Genomic DNA, 21,640 nt, shown 5'->3' with positions numbered 1-21,640 from the left:
CAGGAGCCTGCTCAGCGCCTGTCGCTCTGTCACGGACATTAAACTGTCCAGCTTCATTCCTACAATAGAGCCTGCCTTCCTCACAAGTTTGTCCAGGTGTGAGGTGTCCTTCTTCTTTATGCTGCCTCCCTAGCACACCACTGCGTAGAAGAGGGCACTCGCCACAAACGTCTGGTAGAACATCTGCAGCATCTTACTGCAGATGTTGAAGGATGCCAGCCTTCTAAGGAAGTATAGTCGGCTCTGACCTTTCTTACACAGAGCATCAGTATTGGCAGTCCAGTTCAATTTATCATCCAGTATTATTATTCAATTTAGTATTATTTATCAATATTCTGTCTCACTGTAGCACACACAAAAATGATCAATCCAGTGGCAGTATATACTAGCAAAATAATAAACATAGACGGATGAATGGATGATAAGCTTCCATATAATGAAAGAATATAAGCAATCTTACGTATGACTTTTTCCGTTATTATTTCCTATTTGTCTACAGAACAGAGCTGTCTGGACATCAACATTTAATGATCAATAACAGTGCTTGATGATTACCTTTTGAGGTGAATCCACACCCCTTGGACTGAAAGTCTGACGTGGAATAAGACAAAGTAATGTTTTTAAAACACCTAAATATCAAAACAATGTTTTGTTTTATGTTTTTTATCCTTCCTAAAACAACATGGATATGCTGTTTGTAATATGTATATAATCCCAAGACACAGATAAATATGCAATAACATTTTTGGCTTGAAAAATAGACATGTTCAGTAAGTTTTAAGACTTTTTCGATCAATAGACCTATTTCCCTATTAGTCAGATTGTAAGATGCAAGAACAGACAAGGTATTTTTAAAATTTAAACAAAAAATGTTTCACTTTAGGACACAATTTTATGTGGCAAATTAATATATAGCTTGATTGTGAAGAAATAATTTCAACCTGAAAAATGCTGAACATATTTATCCTTTAACCAAAAACACCACACTATCTGCCAGTAATATTAGCCCTTGGTTGCTTCAATAGTATACAGAAAAATACTTTGTTACACAGTACATCTGATACACCTAATTAAATGACAACACTAACAGTGGCCCATCGTCTTACGGAATTTCCCAGAAGAAGCTGGGTAATAAATCTCTAACAGCACTGCCTGGCTAAATACCTGATAAAACATTACTGATATATAAAAAATCTACTGTGATAACTAGGGATGCTCCAAGCACTTTTTTTTTAAGGCAGATACTGATCACCGATTTCATGTTACTTGATCGGATGATTCTTTTACCAATTTCGATTTTGCTTTCATTATCCCTTTAAAAAACCATTTTACACTAAGCTCCTGCAAAACCAGATGTATAGAAGCTATAAGAAAGTTTAGTAAAGTCTCACCCTCACCTGGAAGTGATTTCTGTTCCAGAGAAACTTTTCATTCTTCCATCTTGGTTTACCTATAGCATGGTTATCTGCTGTTTCTGTAAATTGTTTATTGCTTTGAATGAAATACAAAATACAGTAATCCCTCCTCGACCGCGGGGGTTGCGTTCCAGAACCCCCAGCGATAGATGAAAATCCGCGAAGTAGAAACCATATGTTTGTGTAGTTATTTTTATATATTTTAAGCCCTTATAAACTCTCCCACACTGTTAACATTATTAGAGCCCTCTAGACATGAAATAACACCCTTCAGTCAAAAGTTTAAACTGTGCTCCATGACAAGACAGAGATGGCAGTTCTTTCTCACAATTAAAAGAATGCAAATAGATCTTCTTCTCTTCAGAGCAGATAATTTCAGAGAGAGAGAGCGCTCAAAGAAAAGCAAACAATCAAAAAATCAATACTGTGCTTTTAAGTTTGCCGCAGCATTTTTTAGAGGAGCGCCAGTATCTTCTAAGCAAACAGCCTCTGTGCAAACAGCCCCTCTGCTCACATCTCCTCCGTCAGGCGCAGAGAACGTCATAGAGAGAGAGAGAGCGAGATTAAAGCAAACAATCAAAAAATCAATAAGTGTTCTTTTGGAAGCACCGCCATAAAGCGGCATTTCTTAGAGGTGCGTCTGTATCCACTAGGCAAACAGCTTCTGTGCAAACAGCACCTCTGCTCACAGCCCCTCCGTCAGGCGCAGAGAATGTCAGAGAGGGTGAGATAGAGGCAGAGACAAGCAAACAATCGAACGCCTCACGGGAAGCATATCTTATAGCATTGAGGAGTTTTAGTTAATATGTAATACATGCTCTGATTGGGGAGCTTCTAAGCCATCCGCCAATAGCGTCCCTTGTATGAAATCAACAGGGCAAACAAACTGAGGAAGCGTGTAGCATAAATTAAAAGACCCATTGGCTGCAGAAATCCGCGAACCAGCGAAAAATCTGTGATATATATTTAGATGTGCTTACATTTAAAATTCGTGATAGAGTGAAGCCGCGATAGTCGAAGTGCGATATAGCGAGGGATTACTGTACTGGAATTCACCAGTCTCTCATCGCCTGTCATCTGACTGTGACTCCTATACTTGACCTTCAGTTTGCTAAATCCTGCCAATTAGCACATTTTTCAGAGATCCCTGAAACCCTTCTTTTACATGGTCCTTCGAGCTGGTAACTAAACAGAACAACTGAGAGCAAAATGGACAAGACAGTGTGTATGGACGAGCTTAACCTGAACATTGATGCAGAAAAGAACACCCGAACTGACATCCCTGCATTCAGCCAAACTATTTCTGCTATGCCAAGCTCACACATTGCAGACGACCAGTCTGCGGGAACCGCGACAGCCTTTCAGCTAATAAGCACTCAGTATGCTCGCAATATGCAGCCAAGGACACCAAGAGACGAGAATTCCAGCTCACCTTTCAGACTATGATGTGGGATGCTATCCTTCCAGATGTAATGTGGCCTCCATCATGAACTCTAAGCAAAGAGAGAGTAGCAAACTGAGATGTGCCATTAGCATACTTTCATGTAAAAGTAACCAATCGGTTAAATTGAATCATGGCAGCAACAGATCCAGTGTACAGCTTAAAGCTTGAGTCTCCATTTCCCTTTGACGTTCACAATCAGCAATAATATGCGAGGAAAAGAAACGTGCCAAACTGGAGGATATTAAGCAGCAGACAGAGAAGGACGACAGAGACAACAAATTTTGCAGCCAGCTTCATATCCAAGCGTGCAATTTCCCAGTCTCAGAAGTGTTACCATCACCTACAGGGTCTTCCATCGCCACGAATCAATAAGGTCCACCCTATGCTTCTCATTAGACTTTGCACATCTGATTGTGCCAATCCACCCAGTGATACAATGACCTCAGGACACACCTTTAACCATACATTCTAATTTAGGCTGGACATTATAAGATCCCAGAGGTCTGCAAAACCTGCAATTAAATGACCACTCATGCATGCTGACATCTGCTAGTGCACCAGTATCTGAACTTTATGAGAAATGTAGAGCGCCTATGGCAGATGGACACATTTCCCTACATGAATGAGAAATGTGCTATTCAATCAAAGTAGGACATACAAGCTATAAAGATGAGATGTTGCAAGCAAAAACTATGACAGTGGGTATCAAAGGGATGCAATGCTATGCAACCCCATTATTGCGTAAGCAAGATGGGACCCAATTTAAAGCCACAAAGAGGCATATTATCCAGCCTATGGTGCACTAAATGTCATCTTTCTAGGAACCCAGAACTAGCTAACTGATAGATTCTGTGTATGTAAGAGTTTTAACTGAAGCAGAAATTCAAGCCACTGAAGAGTCCTGGTATTTGGTATTTTTTATAGTAACAAATATAGGCTTGCCTTTAATTAATTTAATTTAATTTCAGCATCTAGTGTTGGTGCTAAATTATTATTTTCTTGCCAGTGCCCACTCTTGGCCCATCTTTGTTGGGAGTGTTTCAGGAGCATTAAGTAGCTATCTGTGGGAACATTAAAGCAATGGCCCATCAAGTTGATCTTTTCTTTGAGGAATCTGTTCAGATTAATTTGGAGAAATATTAACAAAGACAAACCACCAGAGGTTTAGGAATGGCAGATATTACCTTGTTGTGCCACATTTGCATTGCAGAAACATGGACAGGACTATAAAGAAGGTGTGTTTGACTCCATTAGAATTGTCTATGTAGACAACACCTTACAGAGTTTGCCATCCAAGTCTGCAGCCAAGCAATTAATTTTTAGATTAAGGAAAATGCATGCTTAAGGCAGATCTGAAACAAGACAATGAACTTTTAATTGTCCAGATTTGATTGAGGAGCTGACTTCACTGTGAATTATGGCTGTCTCAAGATAAAGTAGACCCCCCAGAAATCCACACTTGAATTGTAATGTTATAGTTTACAAACATCACGCTACTCAGTCTACCTTTTCAACTATGAGACATATTTATAAAGTCCTTGCTAGTCAATATGACCCTCTTGGATTCCTTGCTCCATACACTGCAATAGCAATAGTACTCATTCAAGACTTGTGGAAAGCTAACTTAGAATGGGTTACCATCATTGGGGCATCATTGAGTACATGGGGCATAGAACTAAATGATTTGGAGCGTATAATGTTGCCAAGATGCTACACACCTTATTGTGCTGATGAGTCAGAAACTATGAGGTAACTTCATGCTTTTTATGATGTATCAGAGTGCATTTATGGGTCGGGCATATCTTCACACCGTGGACAGTCTAGAGTTTCCATACCAAGACTAGAGCTTTGTGCAGCACTCACTTGAGCTTAGCTTTCCCACCTGCTATTGTCTGAACTAACTCTGCATATTAGAAAAGTATGCCTATGCAGTGATTCCATGACAGTACATAACTGGCTAATGTCTGATTCATGCTAGTATAAAGTGTTTGTAGGCACTAGAGTTCCTGAAATCCAAAATCTGACCGAAACACAGACATGGCATTATGTGGATACAACTAACAATCCTGCAGATGTCATTACATGAGGAAAAACATTGAGTGAACATAATCAGCCTGGTAGGTGGAAGGATGGTCGTTTTTTATTTTCACAAGTGCCAGGAAGTTGGCTGAACACGTTACCACCTCCACAAGAAGACAGCCTGATAGAACTGAAAAAGTCTGCGTTCTATGGGAACATATCAGCTTCAAGGCCTAATGACATTTATCCAAAACCAAATAAATGCAGTACTTGGGATGAGCTGGTAACAATTACCTAATCCCTACATGGGCTGGCCAGTACTGAATCAGACAGCTGTGCTAAAGTAGAACAAAGAAGAGACACAGGTTAACTTCTTTTTCGGCAAGCTCAGTTAGAGAGCTTTGGTGAAGAGGTCAGAGCACATACATCAAACAGAGTAATTTCACACCAAAGCTGTTTGAGATCCCTATGCCCTGAATATGATAAGGACTCAGCCTTAATTTGAGTTGGCACTAGGCCGCGCCATGCTGAAGGTTTAGAGCCGGAGATAATATATCCCATTGTCCTTGTTCCAGCCCATCCAACTACCAAACTCCTGATAAAAGACTGTGACAACCGTCTCTTTCATCCAGGTCCAGACTTAGTATTTGCAGAAATCTGAGGCAAATACTAAATTTTTACGGGGTTGAGAGACTATACAAACACCAAAGTCACTGTGAGCACTATCGTAAGTGGTGAGCAAATCCAGAATTACCAAAAATGGCAGATCTGCCTTCTGTGTGACTGTGCCTTTACAAACATCCATTTTGGTCTACAGGTGTTGATTGTTCTGGGCCATTTACTAGCAAGATTGGGTGCCGATCAGAGACATGTTGAGGAATTACAGTATCTTTTAAGTGCCTGATAACTCAATGTGTCCACTTGGATGTAATAGAGAGCATGGAGACTGATGCATTTTTGATGGCCTTTAGAAGGTTTGTGGCCTGTGGAGGTAAGCCATTTGAGGTTCATTCAGACAGAGGCACCAATTTTTCATAGAGGGGAAGTAGAATTGAGAGAAAGGTCTGCTGCCATGGAACCATCCCTTTGGGACCCACTTGCAAAGCAAAACGAAGCACTTCCTTTCAAACCTCCCAGTGCTTCTCACTTTGGTGGAACATCGGGAGAAGAAATAAAGTCAGTGAAAAATGCCTTAATGGTAGTGCTAGGTGAACAAACAGCAACTGAGCCAGTGCTATATATTGTTCTAACTGAAATAAAAGAGAAGCTTAATTCAAAACCTTTGGGGTATGTATCCTCAGATGTTCCTGACCCCAATAAGTCACATCTAATGTACTGCTGATGGGACAAAATGATGCCTTGTTACCGCAAGTTGTTTACCCAAAGTTGTTTACAAATAAGTAGGCTTATTGTTCAGTGGCCATAAAATACTAAAATAAATACGTATTCCTTAAAATACATACTTTAATAAACTTTGCACAAAAAATGTATCAATAATGCATTTAGCATAAAAGAAAATAAAATGCATCTTATAATTACAGTAAAAAATAAACAATATGACAGTTTGTAATGTACCTATCTGAAACAAGGCTTAACTATATATATATATATATATAAAAAAAAAAAAAGTAGTTTTCATCATTTCTGTAACAATTACTAGGGGACTCTGTCCCCTGCTCACTTCGCTCACCAATCCCCGGGTTTGGTCCTGTGGAAATACAATTTAAAGTGTTTTTTTCATGAGAATTGTAACATATGCATTATGTTCACTTTTTATTTCAAAACTTCAGTTAAAACAATATTTGGAATGAACTTTTCTTCAAGATCACATTGAATTTTGATTCCTTGTTTGGTCTTACAGTGTGATAATGCAATATATAACTGGCCGTAAGTGAATATCATTTCTTTGTCTCTTATAAATAAACTGACTTTTCAAATGTTTGTCCTTGCGATTTGTTAATTGTCATTGCAAAAGCTATTCTCACTTTCAAATTTTGGTACGGTCATATTTTTGAACTTGCTCTGTGTATGTATCGTGCCAAGGATTGTTTTGAGCCTTTCGATTTCCACTGCTTTCATAATCTGTAACCTGCTCTGCATGTGTATGGCGGCAACTTTTATGAACGTCTGTATGAAGGGTCTTTTACTCTTTGTCTTTCATTTCTGACCCCATTTGGACCTGCAAGGTTTTCAGATCCATTTGTTCCGAGCTGATTACTACTTTCCTTGCCTAGGTCACCATCTCATGGGAACAGGCTCCAATGGATGCCAGTATGACGTGACTTGACCGTGTTGCGGGAAGTGAAAGTGTCTCTGCAACTCTGTAGTGTCTCTCTGTCTCTCTTCAGAAGATCACGTCTTGTCACAAGATTTTTTTTATAATAGAGAGATATATTTTCTCACACCATCAATTAATTGATATTGGCAATTAAAAACTATATAAATGTAAGTATGCATGTACTTATAGGTTTTAATCATTTTAAATCATTAATTACCCTTCTGTTTTTTTGCTCTTAAAATAAACATTTACTATATTTATACAGGCATTTTTTTCTTCAGTGTAAATCTTGAGGTGTAATTATAAATATGGATTACCATTTTGATTATGTAGTACTTGTTTCTTACCAAAACGTATGCTGTATGATACACAGTTAAAAAGTTCAAATGTATCAAATGTTCATAAATTGTTTATCAAGAAGACACAAAACTAACAGGCTTAACAGGTTTATAAGTAAATGATACGTTTTGCTGTTAAGTTAACAAGCCTTTGTTTACTAAGCAGCAATTTCAAATTCATGTAAGGTACTACACTTAAAACAAACTCGCTGTCCACACTAAAATAGTGTCAATTTTAATTAAAGAATACAATAAAAAGTTCTGAATTCAAATAGCTTTTCTTGTTTTTTTTTTTTTTTATTTGCACAGGAAAATTCCTTTTCCTCAGTTTATTACTCCAGTTTCTTTAATGTAAAGGTTAAGCTTTCTGATAAAACAAGACTCAACTGCTACTCTTTGTTTACACTGCAAGAAGTCAGCCACAAAAAAAAAAAAGACGTGTGCTGGATCAACTGCCATAATCACTGACCAAGTCTTTCTTAGTAAAAAAAAAATGGCCGATTTAACCTCGTCTCTAGTGAACTGAACACTGATATAGAACAGAACATCCACCTATGATAACATACTGGGAAAACAATGTTATACAGTATTTTACTTAAAATCTGAAACAAAAAAAAGCTTTACAAAGAACAGCTTTACAGAACCTGGCAGTCATTTACGAATGTTTTACTGCTTTAATTGAACATGCTGAATCTATGCTAACTTCACTGGATATTTCAGTGTTTTGATTGCTTGTTTTAAATTAATTCTGTGCCCTTTAGATTGGTAAGTCCATATATATCTGAGTAAAAAGTATTATTTTTTGTCTTACTAATTTGTAATTTTTTCACTCTAATGAAAACCTTAAATTAATACAAATTAATGTCATTTTGTTAAAAAGAACACAAATTACAAGCTACAAAAATACAATGCTGCCATGCAAGATGTCATTATTTGTTGATATCAAATATATTTTTCTCAAGAGTTTAAATACAATACAATTTATTTTTTAATAGCCAAAAATCACACAAGGAGTCACACAAAGGGCTTTAACAGGCCCTGCCTTTTGATAGCCCCCCAGCCTTGACTCTCTAAGAAGACAAGGAAAACTCTCAAAAAACTGTTGTAGGGAAAAAATAGAAGAAACCTTGGGAAAGGCAGTTCAAGGAAAGATCCCTTTCCAGGTAGGATGGGCATGCAGTGAGTGTCAAAAAAAGGGGTAATTACAATAAAATACACAGAACAGAACACAAGTAATCCTCAATACAAGTGTATAATAGTGCAATAGAAATATTACAAGTACAGAACAGAATTCAACAGTAGATATTACATAATATGATTAAATAGTTATTTAGTTTCAGCAATTCATTAAGTATAAAGATAGTTCTTTCAAACACATTTTTTAAAAATTTTTTACTCTTTTTAATTTTAGTTAATGTATGGTGTTCCGTTCAGTTGCAAGATTTCCTTTCAATTTTCTTTTCAAGTTTCTAATGAAAAAATTTAAATTAGGTAACATAAGGTGAAGGGCAATAAATAGCCCACTCAACCTTTTTATATAGACATTTATTCATGTTTTATTGTGCTTGTACAAACGATTATGCATGTGCATAAACACTATAAAAGTTATAATTCTTACATGTCCTAATGGAAAAGTTCAATCTATGGGCAACCTATAGACAAGATAAAGTTTACTTTTATCCTGTTAATAGAGTATGGTGACAGTATCACAGTTCATTAAAAAAGCAAACATTTCAAAGTTATCCTCATCTAGTACTATAAAATAAAATAAAGAATGGCTACTTATTATTTTAAAATAGACCACAATAAAAAAGATTAACTTACACACGCTGGTTTCATTTCAAATACATTCTTGGATTTTTCAGCTTCATAAAGTCTGAGTTGGCATCTGAAATAAAAAATGGGTAATGTAAACATTAAAAACGACAAAACTTAGTTAAACGTACAGCAAATTAAGCAGACACTGTGCTACAGTGAAACTGGGACGTGGTATCTTTAGCACTTTCCCTAATTAAATGTGTTAATCTGATCAAGCTAATTTAATTGATCTCCAAATGCTTACTATAAATGAGATGCTGCAATATTATATAAAATACTTTGCAAACTGAACTCATCAATATTGTAACTTTGGGAAGTAGCTTCTTTCCTATCTTATTGCCCATTTTCTTTAAAATATGTCCGTCCATCCATCCATCCTCTTCCGTTTATCCGAAGTCGGGTCGTGGGGGCAGCAGCTTGAGCAGAGAGGCCCAGACTTCCCTCTCCCTGTCCACTTCTTCTAGCTCTTCCGGGGGAATCCCAAGGAGTTCCCAGGCCAGCCAGGAGACATAGTCTATCCAGTGTGTCCTGGGTCTTCCCCAGGGCCTCCTCCCGGTTGGACGTGCCCAGGACACCTCACCAGATCAGATGCCCGAGCCACCTCATCTGACTCCTCTCGATGTGGAGGAGCAGCGGCTCTACTCTGAGCCCCTCCCGGATGACTGAGCTTCTCACCCTGTCTTGAAGGGAAAGCCCAGACACCCTGCGGAGTAAACTCATTTCAGCCGCTTGTATTTGCGATCTCGTTCTTTCAGTCACTACCCATAGCTCATGACCATAAGTGAGGGTAGGAACGTAGATCGACTGGTAAATTGAGAGCTTTGCCTTAGGGCCGATTTATTCTTCACGCTCAGAACGCGTACGCGCCCGCATCATGACTGCCACGCGTTCCCAGCGTTCATTTCACACGTCCTCTGAGCAGGTCCTCAGAAATTACCGCGACGCGTGCGCGAGTTGCAGTACCAGCAAAAAGTCGGAGGGTGCAGTGTGCTAAAAGTCGGAACGTGACGTCAGAGTCTCTGTTTACTATCTACATGTGACAGCAAGCCTCTATAGAGATCCTTCGGGGATTGATGTGCACGCTTTGCTGTTTGATGAATAGTTCAAAGTGGTGAAACAAAATGCCAACATACAGATGCATTTGTGGTGCTTTTATATTCAAGCGTTGCATATTCCCGATCGTAATTACACGATTCATTTTAAAAGTCTCACATACCATCTTTTGTGCCGTCTATTTTTTTTTTTTTTTACTTTACCTGCTGTCAGGTCCAAGAAACTCATAGCGATTAAAAACTGGGATGACGTTTACGATGGTCTGCTTTAATAATAAAGTAAACTACGAGGTTAAAGTGGACATTTCGAGATTAAAGACGAAATTTACACTTTAATCACAAAATACACGTTTTCACCATGTCTTTTATTTTTTTCTCAGTGGCTCAAATACAGCGCTATACATTATGTTGCCGATGTGAAGTTGAAAAGAAAAAAAAATACACGGCACAAAAGATAGTATGTGAGACTTTTAAAATGTATCGTGTCGTTACGATCGGGAATATGCAACGCTTGAATATAAAACCACCACGAATGCATCTGTATGTCGGCATTTTGCTTCACCACATCGAAGCATCCATCCCGTAGGATCGGCATAGAGGCTTTCTGTCACATGTAGATAGTACCTGAACGTAATGACACGATACATTTTAAAAGTCTCACATACCATCTTTTGTGTCGTCTTTTTTATTTATTTATTTTTTTTTTGCAACTTAACAACAGCAACATAATGTATAGCATTATATTTGAACCACTGAGAAAAAAATAAAGGACACGGTGAAAACGTGTATTTTGTGATTAAAGTGGAAATTTCGGTTTTAATCTCGAATTGTCCACTTTAACCTCGTAGTTTACTTTATCATTAAAGCAGACCGTCGTAAACGTCATCCCAGTTTTTAATCGCTACGAGCTTCTTGGACCTGACAGCAGCGGAAAGCAGCAATAGATCACCACACAGAACAAATTAAATGTATGATATTCCAACTCTCTGCACATTTAGAATCTTTAGATTTATACTTGATATCACTTTCATGATGAAATGCATTAAAGTGTGTATGTTACATTTTCCATATAATTTCGTTTAAATAATGAATACTGTTAATTACACACATGGGGGTGTCACGGTGGTGGAGCGATAGCACTGCTGTCTCGCAGGGAGTTATGTTGCTGGTATTTCCTGCTTGTATTCCACACTGTGCTCAGGTTTCCTTCCAAAGATATGCAGATTTGGGGATCTGGTGCCGCTAAAATGACGCTAGTGTATGTGTGTGCTTGTATTCACCTTGCGATGAGCTGAGGCCTCGTCAAGGGACTGTTTCTCACTCGTGCCCAATGCTTGCTGGAATGGAAACATCCCTGGATTGATGGATTTAATCAATAAACATCCTTTTCAGAGATATTGCGGTAAGGTGTCATCAGAATTTAATAGGTGTTCTAGGCAATTCACAACACAGAGAAGCCGAACATGTTCTCACCGTGATAATATCTCGCACTGCCACCTGATGGATTCCTCCAGATTTACGTAAAGTACGCACGCAAGTATGAACACTACAACGATTTGCGTAGCAGGAGCATCCGCTGCAGCATGCGTTGCGTTGCGTGAAGTATAACTACGGCCTTACGGCTCAGCTCCTTTTTCACTATGATAGACCGATGCAGAGCCCGCATCACTGCAGACGCTGCACCGATCCGCCTGTTGATCTCACGCTCCATTCTTCCCTCATACGTGAACAAGACCCCAAGATACTTGAACTCCTCCACTTGAGGCAGGATCTCTCCCCCAACCCTGAGAGGGCACTCCACCCTATTCCGGCTGAGGACCATGGTCTCGGATTTGGAGTTGATTCCAATCCCAGCCGCTTCACACTCAGCTGCGAACCGATTCAGAGAGAGCTGAAGATCATGGCCTGATGAAGCAAACAGGACAACATCATCTGCAAAAAGCAGTGACCCAATCCTGAGTCCACCAAACCGGACCCCCTCAACATCCTGGCTGTGCCTAGAAATTCTGTCCATAAAAGTTATTAACAGAATCAGTGACAAAGGGCAGCCCTGGCGGAGTCCAACTCTCACTGGAAATGGGGTCAACTTACTGCCGGCAATGCGGACCAAGCTCTGACACCTGTTGTACAGGGACTGAACAGCTCTTATCAGGGGGTCCGGTACCCCATACTCCCGGAGCACCCCCAACAGGATTCCCCGAGGGACATGGTCGAACGTCTTTTCCAAGTCCACAAAACACATGTAGACTGGTTGGGCAAACTCCCATGCACCCTCCAGGATTCTGCTAAGGGTGTAGAGCTGGTCCACTGTTCCACGACTAGGATGAAAACCACACTGTTCCTCCTGAATCCGAGGTTCGACTATCCGACGGACCCTCTTCTCCAGGACCCCCGAATAGACTTTTCCAGGGAGGCTGAGGAGTGTGATCCCTCTGTAGTTGGAACACACCCTCCCGTCCTCCTTTCTAAAGAGGGGGACCACCACCCCAGTCTGCCAATCCAGAGGCACTGTCCCCAATGTCCATGCGATGTTCCAGAGACGTGTCAAGCAAGACAGTCCTACAACATCCAGAGCCTTGAGGAACTCCAGGCGTATCTCATCCACCCCCGGGACCCTGCCACCAAGGAGTTTTTTTAACCACCTCAGTGACCTCAGCCCCAAAAATGGGGGAGCCCACCTTGGAGTCCCAAGGATCTGCTTCCTCACTGGAAGGCATGTTAGTGGGATTGAGGAGGTCTTTAAAGTACTCCCCCCACTGACCCACAACGTCCCGAGTCGAGGTCAGCAGCGCACCATCCCCACCATATACGGTGTTGACACTGCACTACTTACCCCTCCTGAGACGCCGGACGGTGGACCAGAATCTCCTCGAAGCCATCCGAAAGTCGTTCTCCATGGCCTCCCCAAACTCCTGCCATGCCCGAGTTTTTGCCTCAGCAACCCCCAAAGCCGCATTTTGCTTGGCCTGTCGGTACCTATTAGCTGCCTCCAGAGTCCCACAGGACAAATGGGTCCGGTAGGACTCCTTCTTCAGCTTGACGGCATCCCACACCGTCGGTGTCCACCGACGGGTTCGGGGATTGCCGCCACGACAGGCACCGACCATCTTACCGCCACAGCTCCAGTCAGCCGCCTTAACAATAGAGGCACAGAACATGGCCCATTCGGACTCAATGTCCCCCACCTCCCTCGGGACGTGGTTGAAGTTCTGCCGGAGGTGGGAGTTGAAGCTACTTCTGACAGGGGACTCTGCCAGACGTTCCCAGCAGACCCTTACAACATGTTTGGGCCTACCAGGACTAACCGGCATCCTCCTCCACCATCGAAGCCAACTCACCACCAGGTGGCGATTTTAAACCCCTCCTCAAACCGCCACCTTATTGTGGTGGAGGGGTTTGCGTGTCCCAGTGATCCTAGGAGCTCTGTTGTCCAGGGCTTTATGCCCCTGGTAGGGCCACCCAAGGCAAACTGGTCCTAGGTGAGGGATGAGACAAAGAGCGGTTCAATAGACCTTCTATGATAAATGAAAAATTTGGATGCCGTTTTCCCTCGCCTGGACACAGGTCATCGGGGCCCCTCTCTGGAGCCAGGCATAGGAGGTGGGGCTCGATGGCGAACGCCTGGTGGCCGGGCACAGCTCGAAGAGGCAACGTGGGTCCTCCTTCTCATGGGCTCACCACCTATGGGAGGGGCCAAGGAGGTCGGGTGCAGTGTGAGTTGGGTGGTGGCCGAAGGCGGGTACCTTGGTGGTCCGATCCTCAGCTACAGAAGATGGCTCTTGGGACGTGGAATGTCACCTCTCTGAAAGGGAAGGAGCCTGAACTAGTGCGCGAAGTCGAGAGGTTCTGGCTAGATATAGTCTGGCTCACCTCAACACACAGCTTGGACTCTGGAACCAATCTCCTTGAGAGGGGCTGGACTCTCTACCACTTTGGAGTTGCCACAGGTGAGAGGCGCCGAGCAGGTGTGGGCATACTTATTGCCCCCCAACTTGGAGCCTGTACATTGGGGTTTACCCCGGTGGAAGAGAGGGTAGCCTCCCTCTGCCTTTGGGTAGGGGGGTCGGGTCCTAACTGTTGTTTGTGCGTATGCGCCGAACAGCATTTTGGAGTACCCACCCTTTTTGGAGTCCCTGGAGGGGATGCTAGAGGGCATACCTTCTGGGGACTCCCTCGTACTGCTGGGAGACTTCAATGCTCACGTGGGCAATGACAGTGAGACCTGGAAGGGCGAGATTGGGAAGAATGGCCCCCCCAATCTGAAAACGAGCGGTGTTTTGTTATTGGACTTCTGTGCTTGTCACGGATTGTCCATAATGAACACCACGTTCAAGCATAGGGGTGTTCATATGTGCACTTGGCACCAGGACACCCTAGGCCTAGTTCGATGATCGACTTTGTGGTCGTGTCATCGGACTTGCGGCCACATGTCTTGGACACTCGGGTGAAGAGAGAGGCGGAGCTGTCAACTGATCACCACCTAAAAATATGTACCACCTAAAATATACACTTTTAAAATATGTTGTCCACTAATACTATTAGCAAGTAGGATGTCACCCTTTATTTTATTTATTTTTTTTGCTGTGTATGTTAAAATCTACTCCTTCATTAACTTGTATTTAAGAATTTAACATTTTTTTTTAGAAAAACCTAGAGATGGTTGTTTTAGAATTAATGTAACATCCTCCAATTGCACATATTTTTTCTTAGTCTTGTCTATTAATTCCAATATGAGCATGGAAGTTTATAGAGATATTATGTTTTTTCTTTTTAAGTGAGCTTTTTAGCAATAAAATCTTACTTAATCTACATTTGTCACTTAGACATTAGTAACTCTAGTACTTGGTTTATAAACCGCAGAATAATGCATAACAAGACTTTAAGAATGACTATTGTTTTGTTAGGTTATATAGCATGATGTGTAAAGTACAAGTCAAAGGAACTTGTGCTGAAGCTTTATAATTCACTGGTAAGGCCTCATTTGGAGTACTGTGGACAGTTTTGGTCTCCAGGTTGTAAAAATGACACAGAAGCACTAGAAAAAATCCACAGAAAAGCAACTGAGCCGATTCCAGGACTACAGGAGATGAGTTATGAGGAAAGAATAAAAGAGCGGAGCCTTTTCAGTTTAAGTAAAAGGAGGCTAAGCAGTTACTTGCTTAAAGTGTTTAAAACTATTAAAGGAATTAGTACAGTGGGTTGAGGCTGTTATTTTAAAATAAGTTCAACAAGAACGCTGGGACACAGTTGGAAACTTCGCACAAGGAGATTTTTTGTCACACAGGAAACCACAGACACAAGGAATAAGTTACCAAGAAGTGTGGTAGACATTAAGACTTTAGGTATGTTCAAAACTCAACTTCATGTTATGTTGGTGGTATTTACTGACTGGGTCTGGTGAGCTTTGTTGGGCTAAATGGCACATTTTAAATTTTTCTAATTTTCCAGTTACTGAAGATGGTAATATCAACGACAATTATCCATAAGGTTTTCTGTCGATGCAAATAGTATCTCAATTCAAACTTTCAAAACAGTTCTAAGAAAAGATCCACCGAGTTGCTAATCAGATGTCATAATTAGCACCTGAAAAACGTAACAGTAATTGCAATAAGCCAAGCAAAATGACAGCTTTTATTGGCTAACTAAAAAGATTACAGTAATTGCAATACAATTAGAAAATCAGAAAACTCTTAAACATCATTGTATAAACAATCTGAATACTTGGTAACATGATCTGATGCTACTTTTTCTATTGGAACATTAATGCCTGTATCATTTACTTGACAACAATCCTGCAAACTATGTTATGAGCTTTCTTCACAAATTATAGGGCTACACTTTAAAAGATACATTGAGAAAATGTGGACATTCTAGTGTCACAGTTAATGATTAATATAAAGATATTGGAGAATGATTTTATTTTTTAAATCAAATGATTAACAGTCCATTTTGAAAGAGTAGTTTCCAGGCATCCTTGCAAATGAATTGGGACATTTAACTTTCTGAAAAGGAATTGCAACAGGCAAAGATGCATTGAACAAAAAAGACACAGCAGATACAGTGCATGTACTGTAAAAAAAAGATCTTAATATAAAGGCCATGATAACAGAGCAGAGCACAGTAGTACTTTGATCAGAAACATGGATACTGAGGAAAGGAGAAACAAAGGAGCAAGTTAAATCACTTTGAAATGTGAACGAGACGAGAAACAGGAGGCAAGGCCATACAATCAATGACAATAGTGAATGAAAACAGAAAGATTCAGAATATCATTATTGAGTGACAGAAGAAATTGCCTCAGCACATTCTAAATGGGGAAAGTCGGGTGAAAAGAGAACTTAAGGGCAGATCACAAAGAACGAGATCAAAAAGGCAGGGTTATGTTGCTAAGCAATTTAACATGAAGGGGCAGCCAGAACTGATGAGAGTGAATGCCCTGACTAGCCATTAGCCGGAATACCACAGTCTGAGGTGATTTATCACTCTTACAGGATTTTAAAAATCACTCAATTGAAATAGATTACAATAAAACAGAAATAGAAAAAAGTTAAAGTATACTAAATAGGTACTGAATAACATAATTAATGTTTGAAAGGGAAGAAATAACCCATTTACTGTCTATTGACTTAACTCTTTCAAAATACCATGAAGAAAAAACCTGAAGGTGTCTAAAACACCACAAAGAGTGATAATTTATTCCATGTACTTATTATTCTCATTGTGAAGGAATACTTACTAATGTTCATGTACACATTTACATATGTTCATGTTCTTGTTGAAGAACATTTATAAATCCTCTGTGTCACGAAGACAGTTACAACCTGTCACTGATGTGGACCCCCAAGTGTTTATAGGAGAGCATTACCTCCAGATCCACTCCCTAAATAGTGCCTGGACATAGAAGCTGCTTTTTGCTGTGAAAGTCAATAACTCATTCCTTGGTTTTACTGATGTTAAGTTGCAGACAATTCTTTCTGCACCAAGAAACAAAGTTTTCCACCAGACTCCTATACTCTATCTCATCCCATTTATCAATACACCCCAGAAGTGCAGAATCATCTAAAACAAGTGACATGGCCTGGTGTTATATTTATAGTTGGGAGTATATAGAGTGAAGAGTTCCTTGTGGTGCTCCAGTGTTGTTCACATCCATATCAGAAACACAGTCCTTGAGTCTCACAAACTGCATTCTGCCTGACAGATAGTCCATTATCCAGGGAATGTTGGAGTATATATTAAGCTGCTGTCCTAAGGCTCTGGGAGAGGGATGATATTGGTGGCAACATGATCAAGTGCTCAGGTCAGTGGCAGAAGAGATCAGCAAAGGGACTTATGCCAGCAGATGTGTCTTCACGTCCACCAAAGTGGTGACATTTATCAAGGAGGGAGAGAAGCCAAGGCAGCAACTGAAACACAGTGAAACTGGTCTTCTACATATAGCATGGGACTAGGTGATGTCAGTTGACCTGGAAAAGCAACTTAAAATACCATCTCACATCATCCAGACCACACTGAGACCTGGCATCATTATCAGTTTGTTTGGAAGGCACAAAAAAGCTCACCCTGGTTGAGCTCACGGTTCCATGGGAAGAGAGAATGGAGGAGGCCCAAGAGAGGAAGAAAGGAAAATACCTGGAGCTAGTTGAGGGCTGTAGGCAGCAAGGGTGGCGTTCAAGGTGCTTGCCTCTAGAAGTGGGCTGCAGGGGGATTGCAGGGCAATCCCTGTGGAAGGCCTACAGATGCCTTGACATCATCGGGGCAAACAGGGCAAGAGCCATCAGGAATAACACGGAAGTTGCACAGAAAACCGCCCAGTGGCCCTGGCTGAAAAGAGGAGAACTGTGAGACTGTAGTAAGTCACTTGGACACTGCGTGAGGTCTGATCAACATCAGTTGGGTCATCTGGAAGAGGTTGTATGATAGTTTGAAAGACCCAAAACACCCAGTGGCACCAAGTTCTATCACTAATGATGTGTAAAGGAACATGCATTAAATGATGTATCATGAAACAGTGTAGAACATTACTGAATTAAAATCCATTTAAAATTCATTTATCCAATTTCTAGTGGCTACTGTCAGTGACATACCAGAAGCCAAGGAAGACTAGTAACTAGTAAAACAAGTTCAGAAAAAAAGAAAAACAGTGAGAAATATGGAGGTTCTGCAAAAGGCTGCAGCTTACTGTAGCAACCAGGAAGTAATCATTTTAAGCCCTTTTAATTATAGCAGCACTTCTTTCTCTTTCTCTCACTATAATGTCTAAATCAACAATGTCTTGCAAAAATGTCAATGCCCAGGTATTTATTGAATTGACTACCTGGACACACAGAGAAAAAACAGACTAACAAAAAATGGAACTTAACAGAAGGAAGACTGACATAGACCAGTTAATTATGTGGCCTGGTTGGGTGTCAGAAGAGCAGAATTACATAGGAATGTGAGGGGGGCAAGATGATATCTGCATACAGAGGCTTTTTTTGATGGGAGACGTATGCATGTAGCACGTGCCGCAAAGAACAGAGAAATAATGACTAGTAGGGCCAGGCTTACCTTGACTTGCATGTTCAAGAGAATATTGGATGGGGGAATGGACCAATCATAAATATTGTAGAAGCAATTCACATTAAGAGGAATAGCATTATTTAAAAGAAAAGAAAAAAAAAAACAAGTAACAGAAGATGCAGAATGTCAGATCAGGAGCTGCATGTCCATTATATTTTTTCAAAATCTTGTTTACAATACACAGGGAGATGCATTTTGAAAGGCATAAATTGAGAGGTCCTCACAAATATGAATACAACACAGGTAGGACTGTCAGTTTTTTCCGGAGATTCTAGCACTCTTTATGACTGCCCACTTTTTAAGAAAGGACTTAATATTGCACATATGGATTGAGATGTTTGTGTGAAAGTACGTAAAAATGGTTTTATATGTTACTCCTATTTGATGTTTATATTGCTGGATCTTTTAGGAAAGAGTTGCTATGCATTGGGTGAGTTTGTAAATAGTTTCATATAACTGTATAAAATAACTACTGTTTTAACATTACTTCATGGAATGGATTGTTGTGTATTGTACTGGTCATTTATAGGAAACTGTTGTCATTTGCTTATCCTGAATTTCTTATCCTTAGCTTGTATCACATTTTCAGGAACAGAAGTCAAATAAACATTATGAAGAGTTATGGCAAAAGGCAGGAGACTCAAATGACAGAATATAAAGACAGACTGATATGTGACTTACTAGTCTGGCACATTTATGAGACTGAAAGGATTCTGAGAGTATGAAGGTAGTAAGAAGTATCACTGTTTGCGATTTGTAAGAAATATCATATGGTGTATAATGATTAAATAATACCACTTTGGTCTTGTCTATCAAGAAGTCTTGTAGTAAGTTAATTTGCAACATTGTAAACGATAGCTGCCATTCTTTATCTGCAGATTTCTCATGGCTGCCCTTCCATGAAATCTGTACTTATTAATGCAGTTACTACAGTATATTGGCAGAGGCCTGCAGATCCATGGTTGTGGTGTCTAGTTTCTTTGTCATTTCTCAGAGCATCACGTAATATACAGTATTCATGTACTGAATTTACTGGGAATTATGAAAAATCTTGAAAAACAATATTTTTGAGTTGCAAAAAATTCTTCCCATTGCAGAAAGATGGAGTTCAAATGGTTTTCAGCAACAACTATTTCTGTGAGATCTGAACAAATTTTCTGCTTTTATATAGTGATGGTAGCACATTAGGGTTATCAGTTATTTACATGAATTTAGTTGGCAATACCTAGGTCTAATGAGCTTCTTTATTAATGATGATTTTTTAATCTATATGATGCTTTCAACACAACGGTAGATTTCTTGTAATTTAATGACTCTGAGAGAAGGAGATGAACAATGGTCATCCTCTGATATGAAAAACCACACAAATGAAAAATTGTATGCTTAATTTTTTCATATGACTGCATACTGTAAATATGGGTGAGCACAGATGGCAGCCCAGTTTACCCATCTCTGTGCAACAGGTAAAAAAAAACAAAAAAAACTATTATTATCTTTATCATTCCCACATAAAGAAGCTAAGCTGTCAGTCTTTTTTTTCTGTCAGACAGTGTGGCTCTCACTTTCTCCTTTTGGTTGTCTGCAGGAATTTCTCCATGCCTTGAACATCCAGGTCCTGCTTTGCCCCCTGGACTCCCTCACAATAACTATATCACAAAATACTTTTTTTTTTTTTTAATATAACTACTGTGTTTGCAGTGAACTGAACTACTAAACATAAAATGAAATAAACTGAAAACAATAGCACTTTTTAATAAACTGTGAAAACAATATAAACATTAATATAGATTGTCACAGGTTTTTCTAAAATCAATGAAAATTCCCTCAAGCTGCTCATGAATGACACTAAGGAAGCCAAGTAAAATTTAAATAAGGCAAGATATTTAAAAGAAAATTAAATAAACAAGCTTAGGTACAATAAAAGGAGTAACAGAACATACAGTGTGGAAAAAATACTTAAGGACTTTTAGGGCCTGAATATCACAAATAAACATCACTAACTAATCTGTGGAGAGGCTGGTCTACATTTCCACTTTAAGAACCAAACAATATGCTACTTCCATCATCCCTTACATCTATCTCAACGAGAACTGACCTTTCCTGTTCTCATCAAATGAGCCCACGCCTCTTAGTCCTTTTCATATTTTAAGCTTGGCAGGGTTAAATCCATGCTCTCTTTCAGATTTAGTCGCAGGTCATTTCAAGTGCCATATATGAAGTTCATCTGGGCCAGAGTCAGCTCTATTAAAATCCTGTGGTCTTCTTTACAGATCTTTCTGTGATGGCTACAATTATTATTATCAGCTTCTTGTTTCATGTATAATAAAAAGGCTAGGCAACCCTCTGGCATCCCAATCAGGAGAGGGCAGCATTGGTCTCTGCTCTATTTTATTCCAATTCAGGTCCTGGCCACTGGTAACTGTTTATCAGGAAAATATGCATGCAACGATGTGGCTAAATCAATGCTTTTGTTATATTGACAACTAACCTTGTTTCTCATCAACAAATGGTTTTAAAGAGTAAGAGAAAAATAAAAACAAGTAACCATGGAATAGTAAAACTTTTATGTGAATACAACATCACAAAAAAGACTTTGCTGAGCATCACACAAACATACAGTATATTGAAATCCCTCACATCATTTTTACACTGGTACATTAAACACAGAAACGACAAAATAAAAACATGCTCATTTGAACCAGCAGTCTAATTAC

At 39.9% G+C, this 21,640-nt stretch overlaps 1 protein-coding gene across 3 annotated transcripts in view; it reads right to left on the bottom strand.

The window, feature by feature from the left end:
• LOC120537097 (neurite extension and migration factor-like) overlaps positions 1 to 21,640 on the bottom strand; it is a 519,487-nt gene that overhangs the window by 162,489 nt on the left and 335,358 nt on the right. For all 3 annotated transcript variants that reach the window (XM_039765751.1, XM_039765752.1, XM_039765750.1), the window contains exon 3: positions 9,319 to 9,382. The gene's annotated coding sequence lies outside the window, so the exon portion shown is untranslated. The remainder of the gene's footprint in view (positions 1 to 9,318; positions 9,383 to 21,640) is intronic.

The sequence above is a fragment of the Polypterus senegalus genome, chromosome 10 (genome assembly GCF_016835505.1).
Source record: "Polypterus senegalus isolate Bchr_013 chromosome 10, ASM1683550v1, whole genome shotgun sequence".
NCBI lineage: Eukaryota > Metazoa > Chordata > Cladistia > Polypteriformes > Polypteridae > Polypterus > Polypterus senegalus.
This window is presented reverse-complemented; position numbering and strand designations above follow the sequence as displayed.